The following is a 7,476-nucleotide window of genomic DNA, read 5'->3' as shown; positions in this document are numbered from 1 at the left end:
CTCAAGAGTCTTCTCCAACACCACAGTTCAAAAGCATCAATTCTTCAGCACTCAGCCTTCTTCACAGTCCAACTCTCACATCCATACATGACCACTGGAAAAACCATAGCCTTGACTAGACGGACATTTGTTGGCAAAGTAATGTCTGCTTTTTTATATGCTATCTAGGTTGGTCATAACTTTCCTTCCAAGGAGTAAGCGTCTTTTAATTTCGTGGCTGCAGTCACCATCTGCAGTGATTTTGGAGCCCAAAAAAATAAAGTCTGACACTGTTTCCCCTTCTATTTCCCATGAAGTGATGGGACCGGATGCCATGATCTAAGTTTTCTGAATGTTGAGCTTTAAGCCAACTTTTTCACTCTCTTTCACTTAGGGAAGACATTTTCTCATTGCCTTCCTAATGTCTTTGTTCTGCAGACTATATATGATAGGATTGAACACTGGAGTCAAAATGATGTAGAAAAGAGGCAGCATTTTGTCTAGTCCTTCATGCCCATTTGATTTAGGCTTTAAGTAGGTGACAGTGGCTGATCCATAGAATAAAAATACAACAGTGATATAGGAAGAGCAACTGGAGAAAGCTTTAATCCTTTCTGTGTTTGCTGGCAACTTCAGGATGGTGGAAGTAATTCTGATATAGAATCCAAGTATCAACAGAAAGGGAACAGTGACAAACAATATAGCAAATATATAGACCACCATCTCATTAACAAAGATGTCTCCACAAGCCAGTTTTAATAATAGCGGAATGTCACAGAAGAAATGATTGATTGTGTTGGAGCACAGAAAGGCAGAGAGAAAATCTGGTATGTCTGGCCTATCTGGACTGGAGCGCCACTGATCCAGGAGGCAACCACCAGCCCGAGGCAGACCTGGGGGCGCATGACCAGGGGATAGTGCAGAGGGTCACAGACGGCCACACAGAGGTCATAGGCCATCACGGCCAGGAGGAAGCACTCAGTGGCTCCCAGGATAAAGAAGAAGCACATTTGTGTAGAGCAAGTGAAAAAAAGAAAGGTTCATGTCTGGGTCCAAAGGTCCACGAGCATCCTGGGAAGAGTGACGGATACATAACAGATTTCTAGGAAAGAAAAATTGCCGAGGAAAAAGTACATGGGCGTCTGAAGAGTGGCATCTACTCTGGCTATTTGAATTATGATGCCATTCCCCAACCATGTGGATGACTAAGAATATCCCAAAAAGAAACCATCGAAATTGGGGAATATCACTGAAACTCAGGAGGACAAATTCCATCATGATAGTGAGATTTGTTTCTGTAATTTTCATTGATCTTCTTTCTCTAAATTTACATTTCTTGACTGCATTTTCTTTTTGTACAATCGGACTAGGACATGGGCTTTGGTCTTAATCAGTTCTCAGTTACTTTCTGACACACTTGTGTTCTGTGATTTGGGGAAATTTGATTTGAAATCAGGATCCACAAACTCATCTGCAGAAAAAAATCTTAAATGAATTATAAAGGTACATCTACATTCTAATAAAACCTATATGTCTCATCATTTTAATTTAAATTATGGCATGAGAATGGAGAAAGCAGATAAACTACTTCTTACAGTTAAAACATCAACTATTAATTGTCTAACTTCCATGATTTTTTTCCCCAATCAACCTAGTCTATAATATAATAATATCTGGTCTAAAACATCAAACACATTATTCTGTCTTTTTACCCTTAATATTATATCTAATAACTCATTCTATAAAGATATGCCATAAGGCTCTACCCTAATTTACTACTTCATAAATGCTTCTGAATTAACTTAAAAGTAGAAATTATTATTAGAAGTGGTTACTTTCTAAGAATTGAGAAAGTTAAAACTATAAGAATGTAAGAGAAAAAGCTTTTATATTCAAGATCATAAGTTCCATTGATTTGAATTCCAAATTACTGAATTAAAATACATCTAATTGCTTAAAAACACAACGTTTTGACACAACTATTTTTAATCCTATTAATTTTGGATATTAAATACTTTTTAGTCAAAATTAAATGTTCATAGGGAAAAGAAAGATAAATATATATAAAAGTTTCACAAATGTAGTCAGATATTGTGTCCAATTCCTTTCTGATTTGATTGAGTAACATAAACAATAGTAAAAATCAACCAAAAAGGTTAAGCTAAATATTCTTTTTCAGGAAATTATAATTTGGATGCAAAAAATGCTTCATATATTTCCCTATAGAGGGAAGTGCTCAGATGATCAGTCATGTCCAACTCTTTTTGACCCTGTAGCCTGCCAGGCTCCTCTGTCCATGGGATTCTCCAGGCAAAAATACTGGAGTGGGTTGCCATACCCTCATCCAAAGGATCTTCCAGGAGTTGAACCCATGTCCCTTATGTCTCCTGCATGGCAGGCAGATTCTTTACAACTAGTGCCACTCAGGAAGCTCTATAGAAGGAAATTCACTAGAAAAAGGTGATTCTTTCTCATTAAAATTATTTTAGTTGTAATGGCAACATTTACTTTATTGACAGTTTAGCCAAATATGTTTGATTAATTTGAATGCAATATAACATTCTTTGCTTACAGTTTTCTTAATAGATTATTTCTAGAAATGAATAATATTAATGTTAGTATTATATTAACAATAGACAAATTAGAAATATATTTCAAATGCTTCAAACATATTATTTAACTTTTTAATGGAGAAAGTAAGAAATCTAACTTAAATAAGGCTATCTTAAAGAATAAATAGGTGCTCAACCCATATACACTCAGGATTTTATTTGTTTGACATGTGTATTAATTCAGTCATGTGGGACTCTTTGTGACACCATGGAGTGTAGCCTATCTACTCTATTTGTGAAATTTTCCAGGGAAGAATACTGGTATGGATAGTCATTCCCTTTTCCAGGGGATGATCCCAACCCAGGGATTGAATCTGGGTCTCCTGCATTGTAGACAGATTCTTTGCTATCTGAGCCACAAGGGAAAGCCCATAGTTGTTTGATATTATTTATTAAATCTTGATCCTGAAATTTAGAAACTATCTTGAATTAAAATAGAATATTAATACATAATAATTTATATTTATCTTTTTCAAATTTTTCTGGTTACTTTATTCCTGATGATTTTTTAATATATTTTAAAATGTTACATTTTTTAAGATCTATAAGATTTTTAAACAGGAACTTAACTTGCTTTTATAAAGCAAGGCTCTTTATAGAGGAAATCCTCACTTCTTCCTCAAGGGAATATTTCTTTTCCCTATATACATCTAAATTGCTAGTTAAATGCTCCTGTTGGCAATTAAGTTGGTGTGTTTTTGCAAAGAATTCTTTCACGGTAGACCAGACTTTCCTTCAGGCCCTCCACAGAATATAATTTCATGCCTCCTCCATTTCATAAATGCAGTCAGCAGGCAAAGACGTCCTAGAAGAAGAAACACCTTTAATGGTCCAACAATACCTGCAGGAAAATGTCCAAATTCTTTATCAACTGGTTTCTAACCTGTGTTATTTTATTTTATTTAATTCCTCTGGATAGTCTTTTCCCAAAAACCACACATTGTTATCATCTGAACATGCTCTACTTATTCTCACACCTTTAAGAGAAACTAAGATTATTTTATTCAAAGTATGATTATCTCTCAGACACCCTGGGTTCCCTGAATAGACACATACAGCTTATTAATGAAATCTATAAACAAAGATTAAGAACACTATATTATTTGAAGTTTTTTTTTTAATGTGGATCTTTTTTAAAGTCTTTATTAAATTTGTTTCAATATTGTTTCTGTTTCATGTTTTTTTTTTGGTTTTTGACCAGAGATCGAACCTGCATCCCCTGCACTTGAAGGTGAAGTCTTAACCACTTGGACTACCAGGGAAGTCCCAAGAACAACCATTACTTACAACATTTTCTAAATTAAAACTCCTCTTTCTTATTGAAACATTTAATAATTTTATACATTTAATACATTTCTCAGTTTCAACCCACATGCGTGTATTTTGTGGAGAGAAGTACTTCAGGCATGAATCTAATATTTACAGACTAAGTTTGCTATTGTTCTTGTAACAGAGTCATTTTCCAGGCCTGGGTTTCTGCTCATATACACTGTATTAGGAAACTATTTCTTTGAATTTTGAGCCTCAGCGTTTTTCCTTAGTCAGGAAGTTTTACTCCCTTGCAATTATTTTACCACACTTCTATTAGTGGACGTTGAAAGTGAAAGTGAAGTCGCTCAGTCTGGTCCAACTCTTTGCGACCCCTTGGACTGTAGCCTACCAGTCTCCTCTCTGCATGGGATTCTCCAGGCAAGAAAAACTGGAGTGGGTTGCCATTTCCTTCTCCAGGGGATCTTCCCAACCCAGGGATGGAACCCGAGTCTCCCGTATTGCAAGCAGACCCTTTAACCTCTGAGCCCCCAGGGAAGCCCAAATAGTACCTAACACTGACCTCTACCAGCTGGATCCCACGTTCACTGCCAAAAATGTAGAATTAGACTCTAAGTAAAAGAATAAAGACTGTGTTTTCTGACTCTTAATCATGTGCCTCTACCATCCCCACAGGTTTTAGGGCAAACACTGACCACACAGCATGTGCCAACAGGAACCTTATGACTGTGTTATACACAGAATTTTGACCAGAAACCCTGTGACTCAAACCACATTATTCCTAGGAAAATGATCCGTAAATGCGCATTGTGCACATAGTGAGAATTTGAAGATCATGACTAGGCTTGGACACGAGCTCCCTGTAGCCAGAAAAGAGAAGAAGCATCTTCCATCCTGCCCCCGTTGCCCCATGTACACACACACAATACTCATCACTGGGAGGAATTCTTACAAAAATGTCCTTCCTGAAGCTGGAAAATACTCTTATTACCAACAAAAGCTGTATTTGTTTATGGAAGTTTATGGATGAAGCAGGGAAACAAGATAAACTACATAGAGTACAAGCAAATATCTGATTCATTTTCCCCATTTTCAGTTCAGTTCAGTCGCTCAGTCATGTCCGACTCTTTGCGACCCCATGAATCGCAGCATGCCAGGCCTCCCTGTCCATCACCAACTCCAGAATTCACTCAGACTCATGTCCATCGAGTCAGTGATGCCATCTAGCCATCTCATCCTCTTTCGTCCCCTTCTCCTCCTGACCCCAATCCCTCCCAGCATCAGAGTCTTTTCCAATGAGTCAACTCTTCGCATGAGGTGGCCAAAGTACTGGAGTTTCAACTTTAGCATTCCTTCCAAAGAAATCCCAGGGCTGATCTCCTTTAGAATGGACTGGTTGGATCTCCTTGCAGTCCCAGGGACTCTCAAGAGTCTTCTCCAACACCACAATTCAAAAGCATCAATTCTTCGGCACTCAGCCTTCTTCACAGTCCAACTTTCACATCCATACATGACCACAGGAAAAACCATAGCCTTGACTAGATGAACCTTTGTTGGCAATGTCTCTGCTTTTGAAAATGCTATCTAGGTTGGTCATAACTTTCCTTCCAAGGAGTAAGCGTCTTTTAATTTCATGGCTGCAGTCACCATCTTTCCCCATCTTACTGCTGCTTTAAAAAAGCTTTTCTATTTCAAAAGTGTTCTTTGAGAGCTGTCTTTGCTTCTGATTTTGACAGATTTGCTTTATACTCAGAACACACTCTAGGGGGAGCGAGTGCTAAAGACCCCCACCTGCCAGTGCAGGAGACACAGAGTTCAATCCCTGGGTTGGGAAGATGCCCTGGAGGAGGGCATAGAAACCCACTCCAGTTTTCGTGCCTGGGAAATCTCAGACGTAGGAACCTGGAAAGCTATAATCCATAGGGTTGCAAAGAATCTGACGTGACTGAAGCAATTTAGCACACACACACACATACACCCCATGCTGAACATACTTGCACGATGACCTCTTTAATATCTAATATATATACATTTTTCTTATACCTTGCTTCCCTGGTGGCTCAAACGGTAAAACGTTTGCCCGCAATTTGGGAGACCCAGGTTCGATTCCTGGGTTGGGAAGATCCCCTGGAGGAGGAGATGGCAACCCACTCCAGTACTCTTTCCTGGAAAATTCCATGGACTGAGGAGCCTGGTGGGCTACAGTCCATGAGATCTCAAAGAGTCGGACACGACTGAATGACTTCCCTTTCTTTCTTATTTATACCTTATCTCATTTTTTTCTTCTCTCCATTTTTGCACATTCAAAAATATTTATTAACAATTTATTATATGGAAATTATCTCACTTTCATTTCTTTTACTTTCAATCACTTTCAGTCTGTTTATTCAAAATGCAGTTCAAGGTGGCTGATATTGAACATATAGCTTCTTAAAATTTTAATGTTTACCTTTCATTTGGACTGCTTAGTCCATATTTAACTTTTTTTCTTTTTTCTATAGATTCCTATTTGTTTCCATTTATTCTTTTGTTTTGCTGCTCTTCTGCCAATTTTGGAATTAATTGTTTTATATTTTACATTTGATATCTTGCTCTGACTTTTTATTATCATTTCAGGGATTGCTTCAGGGCTTACAATTTAAAATGTGCAAGTTATCAATGTTTGCCTACAGTTAAAATTGTTCCACTTTGATATTTGTTTACAACTTTCCACATTCCACTTCATGTCTCACGTCAAGCACTTCACACCTGACGTTTCACAAATGTCATAATCTTGTAACAGTATACTGCCAGTTCCTCAGATTGCATTCTTTGTGTTATTGATGTCATATATTATACTTATATCTATATTATAATCCCAACTTACCCTGTCAATATTTTAGCTTTAAGTAGTCGTTTGTCTAACAGATCAGGACTACTATTGCACCTCCCTGAAATCCTCTGTCTAGCTCTTCTGTGAAGTACCCAGATAATAGCATTTCATGCACATTCCCTGGGTTTTTCAGATGCTAAAGAAGTCAAGTGTTAGTAGTTTAGTCATGTCCTACTCTTTGGGACTGTAGCCCACTAGGCTCCTCTGTCCATGGGATTTTCCAAGCAAGAATACTGGAGTGAGTTTCCATTCCCTTTTCCAGGGAATCTTCCTGACCCAAGGATCAAACCCAGGTCTCCTGCTTTACAGTCAGATTCTTTACCATCTGAGCTACCAGGGAAGTCCTCAAATGCTAGTGGCCACTACCAAGTGGAAGAAATTAGCTGCTTGATTTCCAGACCTACTGGCACCTAATGATTGATAATATCAGCTGCTCTGCTACCTCAGAATCAAACAAATATATAATTGTACATGAGCTGATCATGTACACTGCAACCCTCTCCCTCATCAGGACAATAAAAATGCTTTGTTTAAATGCTTGCAAGAGTACCAAATGTTTTTGGAGTATGAGGCACCTGTTCTTGCGTGGCCCTGCAGTCAAGCTTTCTCTGCTCCAAACTAGGATGTTTCAGCTGTGTTTGGCTTCACTGTGCATAAGGGACACAATCTTGCATTCTGTAACAGTCTCACTATGGTGTGATAGATTTTATTCTTATTCATTCTAAAGGGGCTCACTATAATACA

At 37.9% G+C, this 7,476-nt stretch overlaps 1 pseudogene; it reads right to left on the bottom strand.

The window, feature by feature from the left end:
* Positions 1-369: 369 nt before the first annotated feature.
* Positions 370-1,263, bottom strand: LOC112579860 (annotated as a pseudogene).
* Between the last annotated feature and the right edge of the window lie 6,213 nt (positions 1,264-7,476).

Source organism: Bubalus bubalis, chromosome 17 (assembly GCF_019923935.1).
Source record: "Bubalus bubalis isolate 160015118507 breed Murrah chromosome 17, NDDB_SH_1, whole genome shotgun sequence".
Taxonomy (NCBI): Eukaryota; Metazoa; Chordata; class Mammalia; order Artiodactyla; family Bovidae; genus Bubalus; species Bubalus bubalis.
Note: the sequence above shows the minus strand (reverse complement) of the source record. Positions and strands in the feature narration are given on the sequence as shown.